Genomic DNA, 8646 nt, shown 5'->3' on the forward strand with positions numbered 1-8646 from the left:
ATGCCTGTTTCAGGACCATACCATGCTCGTGTATGGACACCATAATTTGACAAAAATAAATGAATTTTCACAAATCCTTTTAAAGGGAGTTATCTAATACACCTAAGATTGATGAAAATATTTTTTCTTAATTTTTTATTGAATATTTTATTATTATTAATTATTAATTGGCTATAAAGGTAAATTTTAAAACCTCTTGTGTATGGACCACATAATTTGATCAAAATCTCACTTTTTAATTTTATTTTTTTTTAAACATCAAAAGAATTGTATGTAGATTGATGACATATAAATTAATTTAAGAAAAATTATAAAATAAAAAAGTTATTAAAGTTTAGTGAATGTCAGTTTTCAACGTTTAGGAGAAAGTTTTGATTAATAAATAATGAAAAAATAGAAAATCAACTAATAACACTATAAAATTTACATTTTTGAAATCAGAACAATAAGACCTATAATGGGTTTTTCTCTCATCAAAAAATTCAATGGGAATGACAATAAAAAAATTACGACAATACCAAAAATTATTGATTAAATGCCTTAGAAAAAAAAGATCATAAAGGCATGGCTCGGTGGGACCAAGCCTATGCCATGCCTTTCCCCAAGGCAAAACCCCATGCAAAAGTTGAGAGCCATACCAAATTTTTGCTCATGTCTCATGAATCGGGTGCCCGATTGCTTTCAACCGTTGTACTGACTGTTTAAAAATCAAGTACCCGATTCTTTTTAAAATTGGGTACCCAATTTTTAAAGAATCGGGTGCTCAATTTTTAAGCAATCAGGTACCCATTTCTTATGTACTCGTTGGGCCCCAAAAGCTGCCCCACAGACCAAGTTTCAATGATTGAAATGACTGAATAATAGTTTCAATCTGCAGCAACAAATTCTGTCATGCTTATTCTGTTTTCTTGTCCTCTTATACAATTTGCAAGCTATTGATTCAAATTCAAAATTGGTGCAAACATGGGATCAAAACAACAAAGAAAGAAAAAATAAAAAGTTCTGACAAATGAGGTGATTGTAGCAAATAAAGAGAATGAAGCACACCATCAATGAGAGAGAAGACAAAGAATTAGAGACTTGACCAATGGAGAAAGACGTTGACAATACCATGATGGATGAAGAGGTCAAGAAAGAGAACCTAATACAAGAAAATTCAGGTGCACATTCTAATCATGCATTCAATACACATGTGTCTCCAAACCCTCAAATTTTCTCTCATGATAAAATTGGTGATTTTTTAGAACCAGGTTATGATTTAAACAATTTTGATTTTCTTCATGAGAAGCAATTGTCAAACGATCATGCACAAAACACTCTAATTGAAATGCCTGCCTTGAAAGAAATACCAAGAAAATTTGAAAATGATATTCAAATCCCAAATAATAGTGAAAATAGTAAAGTGTCTGAAAATAAAAATTGCATGAATGTAGACATAGAAACACCAACTACTGAACAAACATCTCAAGATGATAGTAAAGTGTCTGAACATGATTTTCATATTCCTAATGATGTGTTAGATAATCTTGAGAAATTGGTTTCATGGAGACAAATTAGGACACATGCTAATAGATTGTATAGGCATTTTTTTTATAATAAAAAAATTGGGTTTCAATGTTAGCTAATGTTGCAACTAATTAAAATGTCTAAAATGCAAAAAATAATGAGAAGGTTGGGAATGTATGCAAAACCCAAGAATAAAAATGAGTCTTTAAAACAAGTTGTATCCACTGTTGCTAGTGCCTTTGATGTTATTAGAAAGAGAAGTCGGTCTAAAGATAAGAATGCAGCACGATGAGCAATAACAACAACTTTAGTTAACAAATCAACATCTGATAAAAGATTGATTAGAAACATAAGTGGATATCTTAATGTGAATCGTAAGACTTTAGAAAGAGCTATAAAGAGAAGGGTTAACTTTGAATGTGATCCAACAAATATTTTATGGACTTGTAGTGGTAGACTCCCTAGATGTGATATGAAACTTACTAATGAAGTTAAAAGTTTGATTGAAATTTTTTGGCATGATAATACAAGAGTATCACCTAATTCAAGAGATGTTCTTAAATTGAGAATTGGGTAAAAAATAATCCTAAACACCTTTTGGACATGACTCAAACTGAATTGTTTAAAAAATTTGTAGATGGTAAGGTATTAAATATTACCATTAGTCAAAGATCTTTTGAAAAGTGTAAACCATGGTATGTAAGGATTAACAAGGAATGAATCACATGTTATTGTAAAACTCATATTCAATTTCGTTACTATTATGATGTATTTCGATCTATACGTGGTACCATGCATAGTAAAGAAATGTTGCAAGAATGTGGTATAAAAATACCACCTCAAACTATAAAAGATTTCATATCAGATTTGTTTTGTAAGCCACCTGATGATCAATACTTTCTTTTCAATGCATGTCTTTCTAGTACATGTGATGTGTGCGGCAATCTTTCTTTGTTAGATGAATGTTTGCATAAAAATGCTTTGACTACTTTTGGACAACAATTAGTTGAGGTAAAAAGATTCAAAACTATTGAATATCTATTGAAGGATGGGAAGATTGGAAGAAGGTGTGATCTAGTTATAGATAAAGTTAGTTGTCATGCATTTATGGATGAGTTTAAGAGTGTGATCATACCAAAATATGTTAAACACTCTCAATATTCTAGATGGCTTGATGTGCAATTTCACATATGTAAGAATACATTTCCAATTGGTACTATACTTTTAGTTGTTGACTTTGTAGAGAAATACATGCTTGCATCGTAAGAAGAGGTACAACCATAATATTACAATTCAGTGCAAGTAACAATTTATGTTCATATAGTTTATAGGCATGCACCTGATAGTAAAAAGGAGGATCAAAAAATATTGAGAGAGTACCATTTTTATTTAATTGATAATAAACTTCATTCATCTGAGTTTGTCCAATATTGTTTCAAGGTCTTTTATGATAATTTAAAAGAGAGACAAATTCAAATGACACAACATTGGATATGGTCAGATAATTGTACAGGACAATTCGAGAATGCTAGAATGTTCTATTGGTTGAGTAGAACACATAGGAAAACTAACATCCAACATGTGTGGAGTTTTTTTGAGGCTGGACATGGTAAAGGAGAACATGATGGTGTTGGTGCATGTGTGAAGAGAGCCCTTAGTAGAGAGCAATTAAAATTTGAGAAAAAAGCTAAATTCAAAAATGCACATGAGATTGTCGAATGGTGTAACAAATATTTATACACGGGATCAAGTCAGAACTCTACAATCAAACGTTTCTTCTACCTAGTTGAAGAAAATAATATCCCTTCAAGATATGATTGTGATACAATTAGTGGATCAGTTCAGATTCTAACACTTGGACTATATGGACTAGGGAGTTTGCTTGTTTTTGTCAATTTTGTCTTGCAGGTGAATGGGAAGAATGTGAGAATACAAAATGGGTTGAAGACTGGCAACAAAGATCATTAGCACCTACTAACACACATTTTGAAGATGATATAGCAAATAAAGACTAGAATGTTACTTTTGCATCAGAAGACTATGATCGTATTTAAGACCTCATAGAACCTGGTATGCACAATTTAATTAGATATTTTTGTGATCTCATGCTTCAATTTATATAATTTGCATATGTACACTCATGTGATTAAAGTGTTTCTATACTTTATCTTATCTTTTAGGACATGTTTATGTTGTTATTGCACCTAGTGATAATGATGAACATACTGAGTATTGGCTAGATAGATGTGTGGAACCTAAGAAAAAATTTACATGTCATCAAGTAGACAATGATGGTTTTGAGTATCCAATCGGGTTTGTCATTGTAGCTAGCACTTGGCTATGTGGATACCTAACAAGAAGAAATGGTTTTCCAGTATTTGAAGACTACCAAACCGAAAAGAAGATTTTACACTATTCTCATTTGGTTGTGGCAACAAATATCAAATTAGAAAGATACAAAGGGAGACCCACCAATAAGGTATTATGGACAATTTCAATGGACGAGCACAAGACAATCATAGATGCATTGTAAAAGAGAGAGGATGCAAATGGTATAGTGGGATGACTACTTTTAAATCAAACACATGTAAGTTTTTTCATTATTGTATTATTTTTATATATATGTACTTATATAATTTAATTACATGTATGTTTGTGTTGTTAATAGCAATTTAGAGAACTTATATACCTCTTATTTAGGTCTCAATTACAATTTATGCAAATTTAAATGTTAAACTGGATTGAACATCAACATCTTGTGCAATTTAACATAGTAAGTACATAAAAATTGCACATATATTTACATAGTTCAGATACCTTAAATATTAATTTATGTGTTTATTAACATGTGTGTTTTTGTTTTACATTTTAATTTTATAGGACCTCATTTGAAGAGATGTGTTGAACCAATTTTATGTTTTGAGTTCACTGAACTATAAATATATCATTGACATTGTCTTACATATATTGTGAAATATGTTGTACAACCTAATTCAAAAATGAGAGTTTACTTCTATTTGAAAGTTAAAGGTATGCACTTGATAAATTATAAATTAATTGTCAATTTAAGTAATGACCTCCTATTTTTTTCCATTACTTTTACATTCAAGCATGTTTAAATTAATGTTTGTTTGAAGTTTCAAATTACTATTGATTGTAATATTAAAAACAAGTCACTTGCACATGATAATTTAAAGATCATTACTCATTGTATTGATTATATCTTACATTACCAAACAACACATTAAGATCACTTATGATACATTGTTAGGTACGTTATCCATACATGTGTGTCTTAAGGGGACATGGGAGTCCTAATAGGTGATAATAATTTCTATACATTTTAATAAGTCTTAATATGTTTACTAGCACATAATAGGTATTATTAGGTGATAATAAGTCTTAAATTACCAAACAACACATTAAGATCACTTATGATACATTGTTAGGTACGTTATCCATACATGTGTGTCTTAAGGGGACATGGGAGTACTAATAGGTCATTGTGTCTATTATAGGTTATGATAGGTATTCATATGTTGACTACCACATAATAGGTCTTATTAGGTGATAATGAGTCTTACATTACCAAACAACACATTAAGATCACTTATGATACATTGTTAGGTATGTTATCCATACATGTGTGTCTTAAGGGGACATAGGAGTCCTAATAGGTCATTATTCTTGATATAGGTTATGATAGGTATTCATATGCTTACTACCACATAATAGGTCTTATTAGGTGATAATGAGTCTTACATTACCAAACAACACATTAAGATCACTTATGATACATTATTAGGTACGTTATCAATACATTTTTTAATCTAGTAGGTCAATTTTATTTGTATGAATCTCATTGCATAAATTTGATGTGATATTTATCCAATAATGCTGTATAGATTGTTAAAATTATTGTTCATCTTGCATATATACTTACAAAATGTGTCATATGTTCATGAATAAAATATGTCAGAATAAAGAAAATGGTTTGAATATACTTAAAACATGGTGAAACATAATAATATATACTACATACACAAGCAGGATAAGAAGTCATAAAAAAATAGTCCATGGTCTAACATACATCATAAAATGATCTATGAAGTGAAAAAATACATGGTCTAACATACAGTTTTAACTATCCTAACACAAAGTGTATACATCATTAATATTATACATCATAAAAAAACAATCTATAGGTGCCAACAAGACCTAATCTATCTGATCAAATGTCCTCTTTACTCCATGTGAAGAGGACTCAGATGGATCATCATGTGTAATATGAACTATCTCGTCATGTCGGACACCCTATAAGGTAAATGGATCACCCTGTGTAACATGAGACACGTCTCATCATGTACACGCTTAATTGAAATGGGTCTCAAAATCTAGCTTGCAAATAAATTAAATATTCACTACATAATAAAATAAATACCACATGATATGGGTGTCCCTTAGTAATGGGAGGAGGCACACTGTCAAAACTACCAAATGCAACATTGGTGAGGTCCCGTAATTTACAATACATACATTTTTTAAATTTAATTTTAGAGCATAATAAACTATACATTATGTACATAAATCACAATACTAACCTCAAATGATGATGTAGGTAAATCCATCTGGCTAAGTCCTATGCTCTCAGTGACACTCATGTTGACATAGTCCTAAAATTATGGATACATAAATGTTTAGAAAAAATTAAATATACATGAATAATTACAAAGTGCATAATTTGTACACTACAATTTTTATACACTATAAATTTAACATGTATATATAATATATATATCATACTTGAGTGGTAGCCAATGTCACAAATATGTCTACAGGTATGCTAGCACAATAGTCATAAGATGGAGTCAAAAATAGACTATACTGAGGCCTGTATGGATGAGTATGATATGGCTTCTATTCTTAATATCAAAACTCATAAAATATATATACATGTGAGTCAAAATTGTTCAGATTACAAGTTAATAATAATGTACATACATAGAAATTATACAAATTATTTGTCTTCAGTCAAAAGTTCATACCACGTGTATTTGAGGCTGTGCCTCCGTGGTAGCTGGAGTAGGACTTGTACTAATATCAATCTGTGTAGATGCAAACAATCCTTATAAAATCAGATAAAAATAACATATGAGCACATGTTATTAAATTCAAATTTGAATGTTCATTTTTATAGTGTAATTCAAAGTGTATATCGTATAAGGGACGCCAACGTTTGTAGGTCTCAGAAAAAGACTATACTGCCTCCTAGGAGGAATAGTATCATCCATCCTCTATTATTTCAAAAGTACAAATTAATATAGTTAATACAATTACACATTTATGTAGAAAGTAAATAATTATGTGTATTTTATATTTATATTAAAATTAAAATTTTACCTACTGCTCTTGACTCTCTCTAGGCTCTCCCTATTGCATGAGGTCAACAAATGAAGACACATCTATCTCATCACTACCATCACCATGGGCAGCATATACACCATCATCAAAATTTGCACCCTCAGCATAATGGCCATCATGTGCTACACCAGGATCACTCTGGGGGCCTGTGCATATGCCTCCACAACTAGTACAAACATGTCCAACTAGAGGAGCATGTATCGCCTACGTCCACTGCTGTACTAAATTTCTCGAAAGGGCACCCAAATGGGTAAAAGTAGATGAAACTACTTAATGATGGTGAGGGGCAGCCACAACAGGCACAAGAAGAGGTACAAGGGGCTCAACTCACCTACGATTACTCATTCTATCACTTAGCTTTGCCCCAGACCTATTCTACTTGGTATCCCTCTACCAACCCCTTGAAATGCTTTCATATCAAAATATTTGGGTTTCAAACCCAACTCAAACTCAGCCCATAAATTCCTAACGAAGTACATGGGCACCTCATGGTTAGTGTGTGGTGGATGGTCAAATACCATCCACCACCGCTCCCAAAAATGTGCTGCTATATGTGGATGTGTACACCACCTAATGGAAATGTGAGGCTTCTTATCACTAATTGGTTCACCCATCTTAGGGTTTTAAAAAATAATGTTGAAAATTCCCTTTACCTATATGTAGTTTATAAACCTCTCTGTATGATAAGCCGTTAGAGTAGAAGGCACACATGCTTTCCTTCCACAATCTAAATGAATCAATGTTTGAATCAAAATGATGGATGGAGTCAATTATGCCTTGCATGCTATCTGCAAGACATAGTAGGTGAGGGTGGGGGGGGGTACCTCTCATGTTGGATAGCCTCTATATCACGCATGAGGTTGTTGAGGTTACGCCTCATGGTCTCACGGAGCTCATCTACGATGGGTGGTGGAGATGTGGGTGGAGGTGGAGGTGGAGGTGGAGGTGGAGGTGGAGGTGGAGGTGGAGATGGAGGGGGAAAAGGTAGGGGTATGGGAGGGGGAGGGGGTGGTGGTGGGTCCATCAAATATAATCTACATATATGTTTAAACAACATAAAACATAAAACATGAGAAAAATGCATCACAACATAAAACATGACAAAATTACTATTTAATAAAATTTAAGTCTAAAATTTATCAACTAGATCTATATAAATGTGCATATCTTTATTAAAATCATATCAATTAAATAAATAAAGTTAAACACTTAAGTCAAATTAAACATTAAATACCAATTTTTTAAGTCTAATTATAAAATAATAGTCCAAAAAAATATATCTAGGTTACTTCAAGGTTTCTTTTCTTAAAACAGTAGCCACCAAGCTAATTTTTCTTTCATGTACACTTATTTTGTGACACTGGGGGATTGTATGAACTCATTATGGATTATATGTTCATCTCAGGATGAAACAAAGTTAATATTATGACAAGGTTATGATTTACAATTTTGTTATGTTAACGGTTTTCATGATGGCTAAGCTTAAGATTATTATAATGATTATGGTCCTTTAATGTTAGGGAACTTACCTAGGATTATGGTTTTAGTTAGAATTATATTTAGGTTTCGGATATTTATTATGGTCCTATTGTTTATAGGATATATAATAGATGGTTTTAGGATGAGAGCTAAGGTTATAATTAGAATGAAAGCTTAGAGGTAGAATTATGATTTGATTAAAAAATATTTATGATTGTAGTTTGAATCCTAAATAATATC

The sequence above is a fragment of the Cupressus sempervirens genome, chromosome 7 (genome assembly GCF_028749045.1).
Source record: "Cupressus sempervirens isolate cs-2001-9-10 chromosome 7, ASM2874904v1, whole genome shotgun sequence".
Classification (NCBI taxonomy): Eukaryota; Viridiplantae; Streptophyta; class Pinopsida; order Cupressales; family Cupressaceae; genus Cupressus; species Cupressus sempervirens.